Source organism: Xenopus laevis, chromosome 7L, assembly GCF_017654675.1.
Source record: "Xenopus laevis strain J_2021 chromosome 7L, Xenopus_laevis_v10.1, whole genome shotgun sequence".
In the NCBI taxonomy this organism is placed as follows: Eukaryota; Metazoa; Chordata; class Amphibia; order Anura; family Pipidae; genus Xenopus; species Xenopus laevis.
In genome coordinates this window covers 36,918,787-36,942,847 of record NC_054383.1, presented here as the reverse complement: position 1 = coordinate 36,942,847, position 24,061 = coordinate 36,918,787, and the positions used below count along the sequence as shown (strand labels likewise).

The window sequence follows — 24,061 nt, the reverse complement described above, 5'->3', positions numbered from 1 at the left end:
TACAATTGTATTTTTGCTTATGTAAAATTGTTACAAATGTATCAAAGTGCAGGCAATGAGTGTCCTGAGCTCTCTGCCAAGAGCATCTCATTTAATTACATTTCAGAAAATTTGTATCTTTTCCTGGCTGTTCAGTGCAGGAGATCCAAGAGAAAGTTGGGACATTTCAATAACAATCTGAGACTTTGGGCTGAGCTGACAAAAGTCAGGACTGTCCCATGAAAAGGACAGGTTGGGAGGTATGATAAAATATATTGTTTTTCTATCCTTGGTTTAATCAAGTTTATAATAAATATCAGTAACACATGCAGATATCTGCTTGAGAAAATACATAACTTGAAAGTTATTATCAGCCCTCCCAGCTCACATGGCTGCAGTCAGTTATGTCTAACAAGAGAGGTGGGGCCTATGTAACAAACTGTTGTCCCCATTTAAAGTTGTGATTCGCCTTGACATTAACTTTTAGCATGGGGCTGGAGAGCGGCTGAATAAAAAGCTAAATCAATCAAAATCCACAAATGATGAAGAAATTGCAAATTGTCTGAGAATATCATGCTCTACAGCATACTTAAAGTTAAAATACAGTACAAGGAACTGAAGGGGTACTAGTCAAGTAAATGCTTTTTGCCATCTTTTCTGAAGGATATTGGTTGCAAACAAAATTCCGAATGGTAATGTGTAGGTTGTGGTTTCCTACAGTCCCTGCAGGTCTACATGAGTCAGAGCTAAAATACCAGGATTCCAGGCAATGATCACTTATGTGCGTGTCATTGCTGACCTGCAGGGTCAAACTAATTGAAACAGACATGAGAGACATTTCCACGTTGGCTCTAAAGAAATGCGGACATGTTGCAAACATTGCATACTAAAATATTGTTTTATATATAATTTAATCCTGCCTTCATAATTCAAGTAGAGAGTATTAATATAAATGAATATCTCCTTTTTGAATTACGCAATGAAATCTCCCTCCTGCATGACACCAAAGTCAAACACAAAACATGAAACAAACTGCACAATAATTATGGCTGTTGTTTTTACATTCCAGAGCTTGTGAACTACATGGGCACTCGCAGATGTATTTCTACCCCACCAAAACTTGGTGGGGTAGAATTTAACAGACTAATACCTAGGCAAGTGTAGCCTATTGCTTCCCAGCAGTCACATCAAAGCTTTTTATGGCTCAAATTTTGTGCAAACTTTTAAGTCCCAAAAGCATTCTCTGGCCAAAATCCACGGGTGTAATAGGTGAACACGGATCCTGTCAGCGCCTGAACATACAGGGCGTCGTCATGTGATTTTCCACCAGCAGAGGAGTGTGATATTAGCCACAGGGCATGGGTTGAAGTGGAGCTGCTGTCATATCCATTATTTGTTAGTCTGATTCAGATCACACACACTGAGAATGGCAGCCTGAAAGAGACCTTACATGTTGCCTTTAAAGGGGGGGTCTGCCTTTAAATTAACTTTTAGTATCATGTATTGTAGAGAGTTATATTGAGACAATTTGCTTTAATTTTTTTATTAACGAGTTATTTAGCGGCTCTCCGATTTGCATTTGCAGCAATCTGGTTGCTAGGGTCCAAATTACCCTAGCAACCATCCATTGATTTGAATAAGAGACTGGAATAGGAAAGGGCCTGAATAGAAAGATGAATAATAAAAAGAAGCGATAACAATACATTAGTAGCCTTACAGAGCATTTGTTTTTAGTTGGGAGTCAGTGACCCCTATTTGAAAGGTGGAAAAAGTCAGAAGAAGGCAAAGCATTATTAAAAAAATATAAATAAGAAAAAATGAGGGCCAATTGAAAAGTTGCTTAGAATTAGCCATTCTATAGCTTACTAAAAGCTAATTAGAAGGTGAACTAACCCTTTAAAGAAATCAGAAATTGCTTACAGTTGAAAATGTATTTTGCCAAAAATCTGGATGTACTGTACAACTAAATGATGCAGCATTCAGGAATGTTGCCTGTTGTTCTGTAAACCTGTTCTGCAGGGCACAAACACAAAACCAGATGCGAGTGTGATATCCACTGAAACTACAATTGTGACTACCTAACAGTGCCAACTCGGCACCTTATTAAAACAAATTGTTGAATTAATAGTCAATTTTACAGACAATCAATTTTCATGGACATTCTGCTAATTAACTTATTGCGATTTCTGCAAGATTAATGAATTTAATTGGACTATTTATGAAATCATGTATATACAATTTGTTTGGTTTTTCTAGGATTCATTTATCGTATTTATGAATTCTTTATAAGGTTTGAATTTAATTTGGGAGTTCAGCAAATAAAATTGAATGAATTAAGATATTCGAGACACTTTTGCTTTAAATTTAGATTATTCAAGTTTTAAGGTCCCCATAGACGCAAAGATTTTTCTTGCCAAACGACCGATTTTAGTGAAGTCCGACCAATCCTTCCAAATTATCGTGCGGTGAGTGGGATTCGAACGATCGTACATCTTACGATTTTTCGGCAGACATCGGTCAGGAAATTGATCGGCCAGGTTAAAAAATCTTTGTCGGTCCCAGTGCACTCTATCTATGTCTGCAGGGACAAGCAGGCAGCTCCCCTTTGTTTTCCTGGCAAATGGTCTTTTTAGTTGATGGACAATTCGTACGATCGTTTCGAGATAATCGTGGTCTCACGTTGACGATCGGATCTTTTAAAAATCTTTACATCTATGGCCAGCTTTAGTCTCACGCACTGCCAGAAGTCAGATGGCTAAGTATAATCTTATTGATGCAGGTGGGTGCACAACTGTTTAGATATATCTATTTCATACTGAATTATTAGTTCCTCAGTTGTATTTCCCTTCGTAGCGGCTGTGTATAGATAATAACACTGAAGGTTACAATCAGCAGGTCTCCGACAAATTCAGAGAAGATTTAGCATGTCCAAATGACCTCTAGATATGTATGGGTTAGCCCAAAACATTGGGTTGAAAAACAATGTTCTATAGCTGTGCTTCTCGTTACTTACTTTAATACCAGTGGGATAGTATTACCACAACTTTGGGACGGGTTGGGCCTGGGTTTAGGACAGGCCCGGACTGGCAATCTGTAAATTCCAGAGGGGCTGCTGAAAGATGTCACAGTCACTATTTATTTTCAATCACTGTCTGGACCTGTTTAAGAATGGGTGGTTGCAGGTGAGGAAACCCACTCATCACTAATATCCTCTCTTGGTGTCTGTATTTAGACTTGGAGAAAAGCAGCACGAGTTCTTACATGATTTAAGAACCAAGAGGCTGTTTCAAGCAGTCTGTCTCATTATTAAAAAGTAACTAACATATAATATACTGATAGCATGCATTGGTAAAAGCTGTGTGTTTGCTTCAGAAACACAACTATAGTTTATATAAACAAGCGGCTGTGTAGCCATGGGGACAGATATTCAAGCTGGAAAAAAAGGAACAGCTTAAATGGCGCATAACAGATAAAACCCTGTCCAATACAATGGCAATGTATCTGTTATCTGCTATGTAACCTGTGCCTTTTCTCCAGCTTGAATGGCTGTTTATATAAACTATAGTTGTGTGTTCTGAAGCAAACACAAAGCTTTTACCAGCGCAGATCAACACTACATTATATTTGTATTACTTTTATACACTTTCAGTTTTTGGTGTTACTATTCCATTAAGCAGCTAAAAACCATGGTGCCATCATGTTTGAAACAGCCCCCCATAGACCTAAATTAAAATTGCATTAAAAGTGCTTATGCCAGCACCTCACAGGCAATAGATTCCTTAAAAAATGTGTTCACTGACAATATCACACACAAATACAGGACTTTTGCCACCATTTTTAATACTAGTGTATCATAGCCCCCAGACTTCCTATAGGCTACTACCAACTGGTTGCCAATTTTAAATGTGTATGTATGTATGTATGTATGTATGTATGTATGTATATTTTTATTTGTATAGCGCTACTTGAGAGCAAAGCACTGTACAGCAGAACAATACATTAGTAGAACAAACAGGGGGTTATTTCAATAATAAATACAAATAAGTACAAAATACAATACAAATATAAAGTACAGTTACAATAAAGATTAAGAGCTCAGTGTCAAGAAGACAGAAGGATAGAGGTCCTGAAGAGCTTACAATCTAAATGGGAGAAATTATAAATATATATATATATATATATATATATATATATATATATATATATATATATATATATATATATATATATATATATATATATATATATATATATATATATATATATATATATATATATATATATATATATGCAGATATTCTACTAAAGAAATCAGCCAAATGTCTCTGCGAGCCAATAAGCATACACAAACACTTCTTTCTGTGATTATGACCCTTATCTAGTTTGTATATGAATGTATGAAGGCATCAATAAAAATTAGATCCACCTTTATACTATATAGTACATTATTGTGGTTTCATCTACAAAGAGGTCTATAAATCCCCTGGGCAGACTACTAGCGACAGAAATATTCCCTCAAGTACTACATGCAGCCTTTAAACCTTACAGTTTGACAGCCCTGCTGCTTTAAAGCATTTAAATTAAATTTACACTGTTACCGTAAGCTGTATTTAAACTGGGCCCCTCCAAAATGTCATATTATAGCCCCTCTAAACACAGTATCCTACTACTTCTGGAGCACATGGCAGATAATGTGTCTAGGCTACACAATGAAAGCACTCGGTACACTAATGATTATGCACACTGGCGAAATGATTGAGAATGTAAACAACTGGAGGCAGGGCAGCATCCGTTGCACCATTCCCAATCCCGGAAGTTGTTGTAATTGAATTCCCAGCACTCGCTCTGACATAATTAAAATCTATGCCGAATAAAGAGATTCAGAAAATATCTGGTTTTGATTAACTCAAGGAAAGCAATATTAAAGGGGCCAGTAACACATGAAGCAAAACTATTCTATTTAAATATGAATGTTGTAATGGTTTGTCCAGCAAATGCCCTTAAATTATTTCCTGCCGGCAACATGCTATTTAAAGAACAAGGAAAGGGCACCCCTCCAGCAATGATCCCTTAAAACATCAAATGTTTCCATCATGCAAATAACAAAGATAGTTTGGAAGTAGATGATTGGCAAACCCTTTGATTTTATAATGCCCACTTAATGCTGCCTGTTGCCCTAAAGAAGGTGGACTCCTCCACTCCTGAATTTTATTATTGGTTTATAAAGAATATTAATGTTATTATAATTGATTTGTTAGGGTGTGATACGTGGAATTATTATTTATTAGCATATTGTGCTTCTTGATAAGCAGAATAGCAGGCAACAATGTAGCTCCTGACTCTCTTAACTGGCATTGGTATAATATAACTTTTTTTGAGTTGGGGTGCACCAATTTGGGGTGTTATCACTCCAACTTGCAGTACAGCAGTAAAGAATGACTGAAGTTTTTCAAAGCACATGACTGGGGGCAGCTGGGAATCTGACAATATGTCTAGCCCCATGTCAGATTTCAAAATTAAATCATCTCTTTGCTCTTTTGAGAAACAGATTCCAGTGCAGAATTCTGCTGGGGATAAGCTCTCTAGAATGCCATTATATTTTATAAAGCTTTCCTGATATCTGCTATGTAACCTGTGCCCTTGGAATGGCTGCCTTAGGACTACACAGCAGCTTGTTTATATACTACTACAGGTATGGGATCCGTTATCCGGAAACCCATTATCCACAAAGTTCCGAATTACGGAAAGGCCATCTCCCATAGACTCCATTATAATCAAATAATCCAAATTTTTTAAAAATGATTTCCCTTTTCTCTGTACTAATTAAGCAGTAGCTTGTACTTGATCCCAACTAAGATATAATGAATCCTTATTGGAGGCAAAACCAGCCAATTGGGTTTATTTAATCTTTACGTTTTTCTAGTAGTCTTAAGGTTTGACGATCCACATTCCTGAAAGACCCGTTATCCAGAAAGCCCAAGCCATACACGGAGATCCGCTGGTTTGGCGATGTCGCCAAACGAGCGGATCTTTACCTGATATGCCCACCTTGAGGTGGGCAATATCGGGCTGATCCGATCATGGGCCTTAGGGCCCAACGATCGGATCCTAACGAATAGTAATGGACGGTCGGATCTCGGGACCGCATCAACGAACAGATGCGCCCGCGATCTGACGGGATTTTTAGTCCCATCTGATCGAGATCTGGCCGACTGGCCGACTTTGGCCAGATCTCGATCGGGGAAGCCATTATCGGCCCGTGTATGGCCACCTTAAGGATAGAATGTAGCAGAAACCAGATTATTAACAATCCTGGCAGAGAACGGACGTCTTCTAAATCCAACAAGGTTAACTAATGTATATTTTCTTTCATAATGCATATTTAGGTGCCCTTTAATGCAAGTGTATTCAAGAGTTGGTTGCATCACATTAAGTAAAGGGGAAACAGCCTCCTGTGTGTAGTTTCAGCTGATTAACTGTTTAGGATCAGCGTGGGACACACCCAACAGCCAGCCCTGCATTAGTGATAGGCACTAGCCTCAGGCTCCTAGTTCCCTGCCCAGCAACATTCCAACAACTAACTACAGCCTAATTACAGACACATATATACACTATATTGCTTGTAACGCTGCCATATTCCTAACCTACAGTAACGCTGCCTGTAACTCAATAAACTACAACTCACAGAACCCTACGAGACATTTGGACACTAAGGTTTACACTTCAGCCGCCGTGACCCCCTTTCCCTCACCTTGTTTAGATGATTCCAGGAACTGTATGAGAAGGACGAGATTACAGAGGCCTGCCGCTGACAAAATGGAGCTCACACAATTAAATCTCCCTCAGGAGGAGAAAGGCGGAGACTCAAAAGAACCCGGAAAGAAAAATGGGCGTGTTCTTTTACTACGTCATTCCAAATGAAAGACGGTAAATAGGGGTGGGCGGGGCTATATTGATCATAAGGCTGGGGGGGAACTCTCTGGGGAAGTGGGCGTAATAAGAAATTAAATTTGCAAAGCATTGTTTGGGGGATGTTATTTTGGCAAATTCTGCTTTCTGGAATGCAAGTCTCCAGCACTGCACGCTGAATTGTATTATTGCCAACTATAAATACAAAACATTGTCCCGGCAGCTGCTCCACATGGTTGCTAAGCAACACAAGGCAGGCTCTATTATTTTGCGGAAAAAATCTCTACTAAACGGACAATTAAGCTGGCCATAGACGCAAAGATCCGATCGTACGAATCAACGTACGATCGGACTTTCCCATCTCCCGACCCTCCACTAACCATTCAGATCAAAGTCCTTACCATTCCGATCAAATAAGAACAGATCACCCAATGTTCTGCCCCTGACAGCAATCGTACGATACTTATGTCTGACAACACTAGTGACAGTCTCCCACTGAAAATCGTACGATCGGCAATACACGCAGAGATATTATCGGCAGGCGACAAATTTTCTAACCTGTCCGATCGACCAAACGACCGATCTCCGCCGGACGAAAAATGTCGGGACTCTCCACACATGGTCCGAAAATCGTACGAATCCACGATTCGTACGATCGGATCTTTGCGTCTATGGCCAGCTTAAGCAGTGAGAGAGTTTTTCTGCGCACACGTTTAAGGACTGCAACTAGTTTTGGCACTAGCACTTTATAATGATAATACATTTGTATGAATTCATTGGTGGATGTTATATATACCTTCTTTTTAAATGGATTGATTGATTCTCATATGGTACATAATGAATTGACTGTAGCAGCAGTTATACACATATATACTTCAGAATTAAGCACTGGCACTTTAAGTACTCCTTACTGCGCAATTTTGAATTAACAATTGTTGTGAAATACAAAATAAAACACACAACCATTTCAAGTGTTTCTCTTGTGGAATATATTAATTGGTGCACGTTATTCAATCAATCATAAGCAAATTAGATTTAATTGTGCTTTAGAGTGTGGGGGTGTCACGGAGACGGTACTTCCAACCGCACGTGACTTTAGGTGTGGCTATCAGGAGTCACTCACTCAGTCTCTCACCCACCTTGCACACAGGTTAGACTAACACAAAAGCACCCCAAACACCAACAAAACTCATTCGCTGCCACCATCTATCATTCACAGGTGATAGAAACCTAATGTGACTATTCCCCTGTTCTCTCTAACAGATAATAACTCACAACACCAATGCATTAAATACTCTCTCACTATAGTCAGTTAGTTCCTACTGACTCAACAAGTACTTCAGCATTCAGAGGGTTAAGGCTCACAGTTACACTCTTTCAGGCTAGGTTCGTTTAGAGCACCAAAGACAATCTTATTAAATTCTCTTTAATATTATAAAAGGTATAACAGTGCAATATACAAAAATATGTTACAAAAAGAGACATACATTCAATAATACAATTACAAACAGTTGTAAAATAAAAGGGAAAACATGGAAAACCTATACTTAACTCCAAAGATATAGAATTCCTGGTCCTGGAGGCAAGGGGAAACAAACGGGATAACTTCCAATCGCAATTGGTCCTCCAAAGTAAATCCAAAGTTTAGTCAGAAGAGCTGACTATTTATTAGTGATTTCAGGGCATCAGGTAACTGCACACTCCCCCCTCCCTCAGGAATGCAAGGGGCGTGGCCTAGCAGGACACAGCTTGAGTTTTTATGACCTCCTGTGAGTAGGAACTGGACCAAGAATATAATGTACGAGAAAATTTATAGCTGCACAGTCTCGCAAAGGGTCATATGTGAACAAATGAATGGAATCTCATTGGATGAGAAAAGAGAATCTTGCTCACCCAGCAACAAACTTGACCTGGGTGTAGAAACCCCAGGTCCAGCACTTAAACGAAGAGTCAAAAGAAAAGTCGCTGATGTATAAATGGGAAAGCACTCACCCGTAGTCTTTAGTGGTCCGGGTGCGTCGCCCCGAACCCGTAGCAGGGGGTGTGTGCACTGTCAAGTATAGGAAAATAGGCAAGCACTGCCGGACGTCACTTCGAATGGGTAAAATACAGCTTTTATTTCAAAACATTAAAACCAAACTGTCCTGACGCGTTTCGTATCCATGCGATACGTAGTCATAGGCACAAGTTCACACAAACTCTCAACGGCTTTTTGAAACAATTCTCAAAGGAAATGACATCACTAATTTAATTCAATCATTTGGAATAAAAAACAGATGTTAGCGATGCCTTTAGCGTTGCTATGAGTTAATTAAAATTCTGCCGTGTAGAACCACACTTGGTTGTTAAAACATAAGTGGAAATGTTGTTTGAAAGCAAGTTATGAGAAAAGCCAAGGAAAATACCAAGATGAACAAACAAATGAATTAACAAATAAATAAACCCTCAATTTCATTCAATAGATGTTAACTATGAATATTTAACAAAAAAACGTTAAATTTTAAAGATTCCCCCCTCCCTCAGGAATGCAAGGGGCGTGGCCTAGCAGGACACAGCTTGAGTTTTTATGACCTCCTGTGAGTAGGAACTGGACCAAGAATATAATGACCATAACTCTCCATTGGAACATAGGAGAGAGATGATATTATATTCATTGGTTATTAATTCTCTCAGGGATTCCATAGATACTAAACATCAATACTGTGTGACCTGCCCCTGCCCAGATATCCACATCTAATACACAGAGTACCAAACTTAGTCATGTTTGGACTCGTTTGAAATCTGAAATTGCCTTGAACCCATCACCAGTTTTTTATACTGTTGGTACAACAGGTATGGGTTCTGTGAGGATAAATATATTTAAGGATACATTATATGTGACCTTCACTTCACCTTTGAGGGTCTTGCTGGGAACTTTAAGTTCTCACTCCTTGGGCTTCCCCCTCCCCATGGAATGGCTCTTATCAGCCAGGGCATGGAGGAGGGCATTACAGCTCTGACCCCTCTGACCATAGTGAAAAGAGGCCTGTTATATGTCTGATTTAGATGTTGGCAGAAATATTTCTCATGATACCTTGGCCTGTTTTATTAACTATTACAGGCCTGTATCATGACAGGGGGTTTTACTACTTTTCTTTTTCTCATATACTCCCTACCACATACGCCTGGCATCTCGATTATCAGCAAAATAGCTTTGTATTTTTTCTGAATATGCTTGTTTTGCTGCCTTAATGGCCTTTTAAAGATTTGCTCTTGAAGGGATAAAAACATTTTTTCAAAATGAATCAGTTAATAGTGCTGCTCCAGCAGAATTCTGCACTGAAATCCATTTCTCAAAAGAGCAAACAGATTTTTTTATATTCAATTTTGAAATCTGACATGGGGCTAGACATATTGTCAATTTCCCAGCTGCCCCAAGTCATGTGACTTGTGCTCTGATAAACTTTAATCACTCTTTACTGCTGTACTGCAAGTTGGATTGATATCACCCCCCTCCCTCCCCCCCCCCAGCAGCCAAAAAAAAGAACAACGGGAAGGTAACCAGATAGCATCTCCCTAACACAAAATAACAACTGTCTGGTAGATCTAAGAACAACACTCAGTAGTAAAAACCCATGTCCCACTGAGACACATTCAGTTACATTGAGAAGGAAAAACAGCAGCCTGCCAGAAAGCATTTCTCTCCTAAAGTGCAGGCACAAGTCACATGACCAGGGGCAGCTGGGAAATTGACAAAATGTCTAGCCACATGTCAGATTTCAAAATTGAATATAAAAAAATCTGTTTGCTCTTTTGAGAAATGGATTTCAGTGCAGAATTCTGATGGATTAGCCCTATTAACTGATGTGTTCACTATTTTGGATTAAGCTGAACCCCCGATTCCTTTGCATATGCAAATTAGGGGTGGGAAGGAGAAACCATTTTTTACTTCCTTGTTTTCTGACAAAAAGTTACGCGATTTCCCTCCCCGCCCATAATTTGCACATGCAAATTAGTATTCGGATCTGGTTCGGCTGGGCAGAATCCTGCTGAAAAAAGCCAAATCCTGGCCGAATCCCGAACGAAATCCTGGATTTGGTGCATCCCTACCTGTTAGTCATGGCTCCTGATTTGCTCTTATAGCAATATGCTTGTTGATAGTGACATCCTCCACACACGTAACAATATAACCCATTACAGATGCTGTATATCAATGAGGTATGCTGACAGAGGTAGAACACTATCTTGTATGTTTAATACAATATGATGTCTTTTTGATGTAGTTTGCTGTGATTATTTTGTACTGATAAATGCTTGAAGTGAGTTGCTCTGCAAACTATTTATTTTTAGTACTATATTCCTAATGACATGATGTAGCGACAGTTTGCTACATCTCCAGCTTGCTCTCACCACATTTACTTTATGCTCTAAATACTGTATATATGGATATGATGAACCTTCTGCATGATGGCTGCTGTCTTGCAGGTTTTATGTTGTTTCCCTCCATGTGGTTATGGGTGTTACCCATGTGCCTTAAATCCCCCTAGAATTGTGGCTTTATCTTTTCATGATTGAGGTTCATCACAGAGCTTTTGGATAAGAGAGGAGGTTTGCTTCTTCATTTCAAAAAGAAACAAATGGCAGATGACGTTGGCTTTCTACATAGACCTGGAAGTTATTAGCACTTATTAATGAAGAACAGTTTGAAGTTTTTTCAGAGGCTCAGGTAATTCCACCAGTCTCTACAGAGACATCGACATTTCTTCCTTTGGGAGATATTTGGCCACATCCTTAATAAATCCCAACCATACACTAGTGGAGACAGATACTTTGCAGTTTTTATATATGTAAAGAAGTTCATCTTTCAGACTGTTCTTTATGCTGTATATGTATATTTCTCAAAAAGTAATATATCATTCCGCTGTTCATGTTTTACTACAAAGGTTTTTGTTTTTGTAATTATCAAATTTTTTCACATTCATGTTAATGTGGAAATTTGTTTTCCCAATATAAATGGTATAAAACATTTTTCCAAAAATATAAATGAAACCTACTGAAAAATAAAACAAAATATGAGGTTTAATACTGCCAGTATTAATAACATGAAATGTTATATAGCTGACAGGGTCTGTGACACCTACAAACTAGAATACACCATAATTTAAGGAAAAACCTGGAGGTACTAAATCTTTGAAAAGAACTATAAGCATGGGATCCATTATCTGTAAAAACGTTATTCACAAAGCTCCAAATTACAAGAAGGCTGCCTCCCAAATAATCCAAATATTTTTTATTATTTCTCCGTAATAATAAAACATTACCCTGTACTTGATCCACACTGAAATATAATTAATCCTTATTGGAAACAAACAAGCCATTATTTAATGTTTAGATGATTTTCTAGTAGACTTAAAATGATTACAGAGAGATCTGGTATCCAGAAAACGCCATGTCCTTAGCATTCTGGATAACGGGTCCCATACCTGTAAAAGTGTATAAGGTGTTGAAACAGTGCAGAAAAAAAGAATGATAATAAATAATCAAATAGTAAAGAGAAAAGGGAAACAGAAACTTGTGGTCCAATAAAGGGCAAAATTACTATTGTATACTAAGAAACTTCAAGAAAAAGGGTTCCAATCAAATGAATATAAAAGCTAAAAAAATGTATTAGGACATAGAAGATAGGCCTTCCTTCTATGTCCTAATATTTTTTTTTTCCTTTGGATGTTGACATTTCAACATCACTGAAATATTTACTCACAAAAGAAATTAAACTATTCACTCACAAAGGTAATTGCGGCAATAATTCAGTATACATGTTGTGGTCACTTGCAAAATACTATTTTAAAAAGCTGAGAAAAATAGCTACATATTTACATCCAATTCGATATAAGGGCAGTTTCCTGGAATATTTTTTTTTTAAATTGCAAAATTTCCCAAATATTTTGCAATGTGTAGTGGTGCATAGTCCAAAAATATAAATTTTTCTTGGGTTAATGTTGTGTTGAAGCACTTAAAGAACAAATTAAATGCAAGCAGTGTATTTTGTTACAGGGACCAATGTGTCAGAATGCCCCACTATATAACTAATGGTGAGCATAACAGAAATAAACATTTGTGCAACATGCTATGAACTCCAGACTTTTGTAGGTGTCCCTGGATTTCATTTAGAAAATTTGGCAGAATTATGGTTCAGCCAATTAACCAATCAGTATGTTGTAGGCTGTGAAATGGATTTCATGTTTCAGTCAGGTAACCAATCAGTATGATTTTAGGCTTTGGGATGTATTTGGAGCTCTTTGAGGAAACCATAGGGAGAATATACAAATTCCATGCAGGTGGTGGTAAGTATGTTAACTAGGATTCCAGTAAAGCATTGCTAACCATTAATCATGCAAAAAAATACCTATATTGGCTAACAATAAAAGTACATTGCAAGCTTTATTTAACCTAAAAAAGGTTCCTTTGAGGATTCAATATTTGCGTTTCATAGTCTATACTGCCACCTAGTGCTAATCAATATGCATTTGTCTAAATTATAAATAATATTCAGACAAAATCCTCATAGGAATGCAGTGGTTCTCTAAGTATTGTTAGACTACAGCTCACATCGTCTCTACATTATATATTCACCCAGTTTGTACCAATGTCATGCCCAGTAACTTTGCGAGTGCAATTTTCAGCTAACAGGAGCAACGGCCCAGTGTCTCATTTGGCACCCCCAGTTAATATACCTTTCCCTCTCCTTTAAAAGAGCTCTAAAGCCCAAAAAAGTGGAATGTGGATAGAAAACTGTAATTTATGTTCCAGACTTAGGGTACCAGCCCAGAGGTTCAGCAGCCCTATTACAGTAATAAGCCATGCCTTCAGAGTTTTCTTATAGCAGCTCCCCATTTTGGATATCATTCGAACATATTTTTACCTCAGGGGACTAGAGTCCATCAAAAATCATAACCTGGGGTTATACCAGTGAGCACCACGGAGAGATACTCTTCCTCTTTCCTTTGTGCGGCTGCACATGCGCAGTAGAACGTAATGCTGAACTTTAACTAAAAAGTGGGCTATTTTGTTCAACTGCACATGCGTCTGCCCTGGGAAATTTGAAGAAACACGAAGCAGAAGAAGAGGATCGCTCTGTCGTGATCACTGGTATAACCCTGGGCAGGGGCGCTCCGCCAATGAGGCGAGTTGAGGCACTCGCCTCAGGCGGCAGCGCCCCCCTTGTTACCAGGGGCGGCAAAAATGCCGCTCCTGGTAACTAAGAGACGAATTTCCGGCTCTTCTAGTGCAGAGCGCGCAACTGCGCGCTCTGCATTAGCGACGTGGACCCCCCCCCTACCCCGTCTCGGTCAGGAAAAGTGAGTACCGTGGGGAAGGGGGGGGCGGCAAAACGAAGCCAGCCTCAGGCGGCGAAATGCGCACGATCGGCCCTGACCCTGGGCCGTTGCAGTTTTCTGCTGATCTGCCTTATATTGTGTCATTTCTATTCTGTATATACAGTGTATTATGAGTTGGTCCCTAAGCTCAGTCAGTGACAGCAGTCACTTTTGTGAAAAATCCTATTCATTAAAGGTACTTGCATAAACAGGTGCTTCTTACACTTCTTTATAGTTACACTTGGCACCGCTGCCTTCCTCCTGTTCTGAATTATGAGCAGTTATCGATGCAGGGAACCCTGGAGCTTGGTCACCTCCAAACCAGGCAGTATCTCCAGAGCTCCCACAGAAGCCTTGGTCAATTCGCTGTAGTGCCCTTGCTCCAAAAGAATAGGGAACACACATCCCACTCAGAAAAAAAGGATTGTGTAGGGGTAATGATACCAAGAAGCACAGAAAAACTGCTGCTCAAGTGTCCTTTAGGAGACTTGAGCAGCAGTTTTTCTGTGCTTCTTGGTATCATTACCCCTACACAATCCTTTTTTCCTGATTTAAGCTCTGGATGGGAGCAAGGGTGTAAGATACCTGAAATTCATTCGACTAAGGGCGATATTACACCAGTTTCTTTGACACATCCCACTCACACCAGATATGATTTCAAATGGACATATTTTATTAATATTTTTATTATAGTGCCATCATTTCACATAGCAAGGGATACAAATACAAGACTGACTGCTTAACATATACAAAATGTCTCCAAAAATAGTTACACTGTTCCATTTGGATATTGTTAAGAAACAGTAAAGTGAGAGTCATAAAACTTTTCAGCATAATTGCGTCCAATTTACATCAAAATATAATGCATTTGTGTCCGTTTTGACACATTGCCCTCCCCCCGTAGGGGGGTGTGAATACCCATGGCGATCACAATTTTCCTGAAAATGCAGGGGGAATGTTTCACTGTGGGAAAAAACATGGCAACTGTGTCCTAAATTAAAAACACTTGCAGTCACAAATAAATGTATAGCAGTGTTTAGCCTGATTCTAACATTTTCCCGATTCTTGAGAATATTGACCACAATGTGTGTGAATGTAAGCTGCTGCAGCCTGCAGGGACTAACAATAATCAATAAAAGAGAATATAAATCAGGCAGGGGGAGTACAAAACACTCAGTGAACTATGACATGTCTTAATAGAATTATTAACTTTTAATAACAGAATTATTAAAAGTTATATTATTATTAAAACCGTATATCTTTATCCCACCCCCCAAATCTCCCTGATTCCTGTTCATCATTAGCAGGTAAGGTATTTTACAATACAGCCAACTTTAGTGGAAGAAATCATTACAATGCACTGCAATAGTTATTACCTTGAAACCATTTAAGTTCCCTGAAGTATTTATCATGTTAACACCTTATAAATAGGGACATTGTTTTTTTTTTACAAAGCAAAGAAATAACTAACAAAAAAGAATCATTATAATAATGACCACTAGAGGGAGTTATTCTACAAGGATAAATGATTTAAGCTATGCTGGAAAACCGTATTAGGCATGAATGTTCAGGAATTAAATGCTTTTTTTCATATAGCAATCTGATACGAGCCAAAACAAAAAGGGGAAAGTTACTAGCACCACCAACAACTTAATAGCAAACAAACAGGCCAATGTTATAAATGATGTACAAGGGGCCATAGACATGTACAGCCCCCTATTAGTATTATTATTATTATTGTTATTATTATTAACATGTATTTATATAGCGCCAACATATTGCGTAGCACTGTAAAGTAAATGTGATTATACAACTACATCACATGAATTATATACATAGAACATATGGAGTTACATACATCACAATCAATACAGGTACAAAAGGTGAGGAAGGTCCTATGCATAGGCATACAGTCTAAAGGGAGGGGAGTAATACACAAGGTGTGGGAGTGGGTAAGATCGAATTAAGTGGGTGAGAAATGTGGTACTGTATGTGGTGTTGCGTTTGGTAGTTAAGCAGAGTGAGGGTAGGCTTCTCGAAAGAAGTGCGTTTTAAGAGATCTCTTGAAAGCAGAAAGGTTGGGAGAAAGTCGGACAGACTGTGGGAGAGAGGGTGCAGCCCTTGCAAAGTCTTGAATGCAAACATGTGAGGAGGTAATGAGAGAAGAGTTGAGTAGCAGGTCAGCAGAGGAGCGTAGTAAGCGGTTGGGTGAGTATATAGAGATGAGTTCATAGATGTAGGGTTTGGCAGAGTTATGAAGAGCTTTGAAAAGTCAGTGTCATTAATTTGAATTTTATTCTGAAAGGTAGCGGAAGCCAATGCAGGGATTGACAGAATGGCGAGGCAGAGGAGGAGCGGTTGCTGAGATATATGAGCCTCGCAGCAGTGTTCATTATGGACTGGAGAATGTATTGTTCTGTTGGTTGGGGCTGACCACCCGAATGATCGGAACCTCTGGCAGTTAAGAAGAGCTGTGACTCCCCTTCACTTCCTTTTGGTCAACAAATAGAAATCAGGTTAGATAATCTTTGAGCAACTGGAATAACAAAACTGTCTAAACTGACCCCAGATGTGATTTATATGCTCAGATGAACCGTTTGGAACAAAATCAGACAAAAAACCTGACCAAATCTGGGCATAAATGGGCAGCTTATGGCTAATAGCACTTCTCAGCCCACAAACAAACCAACCAGCACCGTTGACTGCAACTGATATTTGTAATCAGAAAAATCCTCAAGAGGCAGTTTTCAAAGGGCAGAAACATGCCAGGCTTAGAAGTGCCACAATCCTTATAGTATGTGAGAGCCCATAAATAATTCATCTCATTATTGGCCTTTGACAATATATATGTATTTCATGACAATCAGGGTCACAGTTCTGGTGTAAGACCAGCAGAAAAAGGAAGTTTGAAGAAATAGTCAAGATAATACTGTGTATGAAGGATAGTATGTGGGACAGATTTGTGACAGATAAATTGCACAGGCTATTGCATAGACTATTGCTGTCCAACTTCTGTGGTACTGAGGGCCAACATTTTACTGGCCTATGTGGTGGAGGGCCGATAATGGATGTCAGTGTTGGCCACTCCCCTTTTTAAACCACACCCACTGTAAACCACACCCATGTTACCACAAGAACTTTTAAGATCATATCCACATTAAGGGTGGTAGCACACCAAAAAACCAAATGGTTGGTGCTCACTGCAGGGAAATCCCTCATCACTCATATGTGAAAAATTGAAGTCATGTTAAAACATACCCTTAAATCCATATGCCTCATCCTCCCCTGTGGATAATACAACAACCCCCCAACACATGATCCTTAGGGGCCCTTAAAGGACAAGGAAAGTCTAAAATAGAATAAGGCTAGAAATGCTGTATTTTGTATACTAAACATAAGCATGAACTTACTGCACCACAAAGCCTAATCAAAACATATGATGTATGCTTTCAAAGTTGGCCACAGGGGGCTGTCATCTTGTTACTTTGTTAAACATCATTGCCTGACCCTGCACATGCTCAGTGTGGTCGGGGCTGCTTAGGGATTGTCATAAACAAAGCTCCTTGAATTCTGCATGGCTGGTAAGTAAGGTGGGGGCTCCCCCTGCTGTTCATGAATATGATTGTTTCCCTGCTCAGCAGTTAGGGACCATCTGACAATTCCTATCCACAGCAGTAAATGAAGGGAGAATTTCACTGCATACAGTCAGGTTTCTTATAAAAAAGGTACACATTTTTTAATTAAAGTATATTGGAGATATGTTTCTTTTTCATTAAAGAAAGTAAAAATTGGATTTTATTTTTTTGCCTTTCCTTGTCCTTTAACAACAATTTCCAAATGCTAACAAACCCCAAGAACAAACCCCTAACAGGCTTACATCCCACAGGTAGCAAAGGGCAAGCAGAGAATGGCACACACAAGCAGCACTGGGCAAGCAGAGAATGGTACACACAAGCAGCACTGCACAAGCAGAGAATGGCACTTCCAAGCAGCACTGGGCAAGCAGAGAGAATGGCACACACAGGCAGCACTGGGCAAGCAGAGAATGGCACACCCAAGCAGCACTGGGCAAACAGAGAATGGCACACCCAAGCAGCACTGGGCAAGCAGAGAATGGCACACACAAGCAGCACTGGGCAAGCAGAGAATGGCATACACAAGCAGCACTGGGCAAGCAGAGAATGGCACACACAAGCAGCACTGAGTAAGCAGAGAATGGCACACCCAAGCAGCACTAAGCAAGCAGAGAATGGCACACACAAGCAGCACTGGGCAAGCAGAGAATGGCACACACAAGCAGCACTGAGTAAGCAGAGAATGGCACACACAAGCAGCACTGGGCAAGCAGAGAATGGCAAGCAGAAGCAGCACTGGGCAAGCAGAGAATAGCACGCACAAGCAGCACTGCACAAGCAGAGAATGGCACACACAAGCAGCAATGGGCAAGCAGAGAATGGCACACCCAAGCAGCACTGAGTAAGCAGAGAATGGCACACACAAGTAACACTGGTAAAGCAGAAAATGGCACACACAAGCAGCACTGGGAAAGCAGAAAATGGTACACACAAGCAGCACTGGGCAAGCAGAGAATGGCACACACAAGCAGCACTGGGCAAGCAGAGAATGGCACACACAAGCAGCACTGGGCAAGCAGAGAATGGCATACACAAGCAGCACTGTGCAAGCAGAGAATGGCACACACAAGCAGCACTGAGTAAGCAGAGAATGGCACACCCAAGCAGCACTAAGCAAGCAGAGAATGGCACACACAAGCAGCACTGGGCAAGCAGAGAATGACACACACAAGCAGCACCGAGTAAGCAGAGAATGGCACACACAAGCAGCACTGGGCAAGCAGAGAATGGCACACACAAGCAGCACTGGGCAAGGAGAAAATGGAAACACTGCACTGCAATTAGGGTTGCCACTTTTTCTGGAAAAAAATACCAGCCTTCATAAATATTTATCTTTTTCCCTAATAATAAGATTGGGATCAACAATCATTTTTACCGGAAATGGCCGGTAAAATACCGGCCAGTTGGCAACCCGAACTGCAATACCAAGGGGCAAATTCACTAAAGGACGAAGCGCCTAACGCCAGCGTTAATTCACTAGCGTATCGCATTTTCGTTAATTCACTGATTCACTAACGGACACTGGCATAAATTCGCTAGTGTTACTTTGCACCCTTACGCCTGGCGAATTTGCGCAACGGACGTAACTATGCAAATTCACTGACGTGCGCATTTTTCTGAACGCTACCTTTTATGCCAGACTTCCTTTGCCACCTCAGACCAGGCGAAGTGCAATAGAGTAGATAGGGATTGCTTCCAAAAAAAGTTTAACATTTTTCTAAGTCCCAAAAAACGCTGGCGTTTTTTCTTTTTTTTTAGGGGTGATAGGCTGAAAAAGATCAAAAATTTTTTTGGGGCTACCCTCCTTCCCCCCTACATTTCCTAACTCATGGCACCTTAACTATACAGTGGGCACATGTGTAGGTTGTTGTGGAACAAATCCAGGGCAGCAAACTCGATTGCAATATTCTTTATTGGGAAGCAGAGTTACACAACATGTTTCGGGCTATGCCCTTTGTCAAGTCGACACTTGACAAAGGGCATAGCCCGAAACATGTTGTGTAACTCTGCTTCCCAATAAAGAATATTGCAGTTGAGTTTGCTGCCCTGGATTTGTTCCACAACAATTTACATTTTTGATACATTGATTTGGGATATCGAACACAGGATAACCCGTGGAATCAAACCAATAAGGACTTTTGGTGAGCAGCACTCATTTCCTTATTGGCACATGTGTAGGGCAAAATAAAAATTGAATTTGCTGTTTTAAAGGTTTCCCAGGCTTGTAACGCCGGAGAGGTTTCCAGGGGCGGCAAAAAGCCGCTCCTGCACCTTTAAGAGCCGAATTTCCGGGTTTTAAACCGGAAATTCAGCTTTACTAATGCAAGAGAGCGCAATTGCGCTCTCCGCATTAGTGATCCTGCCTCCCCTCCCGACGGTAAGTTGGTAAGTCGGCGAGGGGGGGAGGGAGCGGAGGGAGAGAGCATATAAAATGCACATTTGTTTGTAACAGACCTTTATACCAACTACAATTACAGCAAAAATGATAGGAAGCCAATTCATTTTTCTGTGTAAAATGTTTAGGAAACTGGATGTACAAGATGGAACAGGAATACAGTATTTCTACTGTACTTTTTATTGCACAACTGTGTATTTTTAAAAAAAAACTAGCAACTGTTCACTGCGGTCTATCATAACAAATTCAGTGTAATGTATATTAGAATGTGCCTTAGGAATCCCATACAAATAAGTATATACATTATACCTGATCTCAGTAAAGGTCGCAGTCTTGATGTGTGCTCTGCGCAAAGGTCCTTCAGGATTGAATAATCAGCAGCACCTGGTTGTTGTGGATCCACTCGTCCACCAGGTAGGTACAAATATTTAATAGGATCGGTGCGCTAGTAATTGGTATGTAAATCCCCAGATACCTAGATGTAAAAGATATTGTATAGTGAAGTACGTTCCCTTCAGGAATAGATACAAAATTACCGGATCTACTCACACAGGGTCTCTTGGCTAATCGCTTGTCATAGGCTTGACGCCGCACAGTAGGAGAAACCGAGCCGGTATTGGTACACCTGAAAAAGGGATCCGCAATAGTGCAATACAATATGAGCTCGATAATGCTTATGGGGGTAATAGCAACTTACCGAGTCGTATATATAGGGAAAGCCGTGTTAATCATCTGTTTGCTTCGTGCCAGTGTCTCTGGCAAAATTGTTGTTTTTGGCTGTTTACTTCTGGCTTCTCTGACTTCTGAAACTGTGTTGCAAACCAGCTTATTAAAGTTACAAGTGTATCTCCTCCCATTCGGTATAATGTGAGCAAAACCTTAGCATTGGGAAGTGGGTTAGGGTTTCAGGTTGGGCATGGCTTTGCTCTCACAGACGTCTAAGTAATGTACTACAACTGAATAACTCAAATTCTGATAATTTCCAAGTGATTTACTAATATTTTGCTCTCTTTATTCATGATTAACCAACCAGCATTTTAGGGTGATGGCAAAGGGACAATTTGCCACCTACACTAATATCTCCTCCAGCACAGGCAACAAAACGTTTGGAAATACCTTTCCATTGAAGTCAATCTGAATTGGCAATAGTATTACATTTGAAATGCATAATCATGTGTCGCCTGCATTATAGTTGCCGACAAATTGTGTGCTATTGCTATTATAAAGGCAGTGCCTAATTATAGTTTGTAGCTCTAGATGCTACAACATTTAGAATATTAGCCATCAGGCCCTCTCTTACAGGTCCGGACTGAGAATTAAAATAGGCCCTGGCATTTCAGGTACACATAGGCCCAATCAGTCCCACCAGCCCACTAAATACTGACTTTCTATGGCACCTTATAGCAGCCCCTCTGGCATTTGCCAGAACCCACAGATTGCCAGTCCGGGCCTGCTCTCTTAGTCATATTCTAGTCTCTTATTCAAATAAATGCATGGTTGCTAGGGTTATTTGGACCCTAGCAACCAGATTGCTGAGACTGATCCTGAGGACCTACTGAATCCAAAGCTAAATAACTCCACTATAACTACATCATGCCAAAATCCCCTTTAACATCATTACCAGCAGCTTTGATAACTATTCATCACACTTATGTATATATTAATAGAGTTGTTTTTCAAACACTGTATTTTTAGGTTAGCATCTACATTTATTTCTGTTTTATCACATTACTGCAGGATTTTGAAATAATTCCTTTCCATACAACAACCAGGAAAACACCTATAGGCCAACCATAGTTCTTCATATGCTTCATCTAGGAGACCCAGTTATACTGAGCCAGATATTTTTCGCAATGAAATTCTGAAGTTTGACATTAGCCAGTGGTTGCTTAACATCCAAAATGTTAGACATAGCCCTAAAGAAACCCAGGCCAAAAAGGACACATAACAAGGAGAGTTGGTATTTTGTTAGGAATTTTGTTTAGACTTGCATTCCATGTGTGAGCTATATTTAATTTTGCTCATTTTCCAGTTCCAGTAATATTCTTCAGATGAACTGGACTGTGTATTTAATGTGAGAAAGTTTTATAAACCAATAAAATGAGTGTCCGACTGCAATGACAGGGGCCCACCAGAAAACTGTATGTCCACACTGCAAACAGTTTTTACTCCCCTATCACCTAATCTCTTTATTCTCCATGGGGCAAATTCACTAAAGCGCGAAGCGCCGAACGCTAGCGTTAATTCGCTAGCGTTGGCCATTTTCGCTACTGCGCAAATTCACTAACGAATGCTGGCGTAGTTTCGCTAGTGTTACTTCGCAACCTTACGCCAGGCGAATCTTCGCTAGCGACGAAACTACGCAAATTCACTAACTTGCGCAGTGTAGTGAACGCTACCTTTTACGCTGGACTTCCTTCGCCACCTCAGACCTGGCGAAGCGCAATAGAGTAGATAGGGATTGTTTCAAAAAAAGTCAACATTTTTTCTAAGTCCCAAAAAACGCTGGCGTGTTTTCTACATGACGGGTGATAGGCTTAAGAAGATCGAAAAAATTTTGGGGCTCCCCTTCCTCCCCCCTACATTTCCTGACTCATGGCAACTTACCTAGACAGTGGGCACATGTGTAGGGCAAAATAAAATTTTTATTTGCAGATTTGAAGGTTTTCTAGGCATTTGTAGTGCTGATTCGTGTTCCTCCATTGAAATTTGAATTTCGCGCCGTATGCAAATTAGCCTTCGCTAGCGCAACTTCGCTTTATATAGCGAAACAACGCTAGCGCAACTCTGCAACCTTACGCTACCCCTGTGCGCAACTTCGGATTTTAGTGAATTTGCGAACCGCTGGTGAAACTACGCCTGGCGAAGTGCGGCGAAGTGCGGCGAAGTGCGGCGAAGTTGCGCCTGGCTTAGTGAATTTGCCCCCTAGTCTCTTCTCTTTACATACTATTATCTCTCCTTTCATCTATTTCTCCACTTTGTTCCCATACAGAACTGAGGAATGACCATGATATAGGCCACATGGTTAGGAGCCGAGGGGACCGCCTGGGCCTACATGGATCTTTCAGTGACATGTTTGTTTTTTGGCTAATGTGGTTAGAAAATGGAAAAAAAAACTGTTTATATAGTAAGTAAGTAAGTATGCATACTTCTTCTTTTAGATTTATAGTTATAGTTTTGTAGATTATTTTATTGAAGGAAAAGGTATGAGGATGGCTATTGTTCTGTAGTCAGTTTATAACAATTTCCTGGTCTCCAGTTACAATTCTGCTCACTCCTTTACAGTAAATTTAATTTTATATTCCCCCTTTCTATCCTACTTTCTGTTTCCCAGGATGTGCCTTTCATTTGTACTCTTTACTTTACCCATTTTCCTTCTTTTCTCCTCTGCCTCTCCTTGTCAGGACCTACAATGACAAGAACCCTTGATCTTTTGAATATGTGTCAGTGTCCTGTCCTGGAAGTTTTTTAAAGGGATACTGTCATGGGAAAACATTTTTTTTCAAAATGATTCAGTTAATAGTGCTGCTCCAGCAGAATTCTGTACTGAAATCCATTTCTCAAAAGAGCAAACAGATTTTTTTATATTCAATTTTGAAATCTGACATGGGGCTAGACATATTGTCAATTTCCCAGCTGCCCCAAGTCATGTGACTTATGCTCTGATAAACTTCAATCACTCTTTACTGCTGTACTGAAAGTTGGATGATATCACCCCCTCCCTTTTCCCCCCCAGCCACCAAACAAAAGAACAATGGGAAGGTAACCAGATAGCAGCTCCCTAACAC

General features: G+C 40.0%; 1 protein-coding gene across 2 annotated transcripts in view; it reads right to left on the bottom strand.

Annotated features, from left to right (window-relative positions):
- The window catches only part of anxa7.L (annexin A7 L homeolog), a 33,899-nt gene extending 25,388 nt beyond the window's left edge, over positions 1 to 8,511 (bottom strand). The window contains 1 exon segment of one of the 2 annotated variants that reach the window (NM_001096991.1): positions 8,440 to 8,511. The gene's annotated coding sequence lies outside the window, so the exon portion shown is untranslated. 2 annotated transcript variants of the gene reach the window in all.
- Positions 8,512 to 24,061: the final 15,550 nt, after the last annotated feature.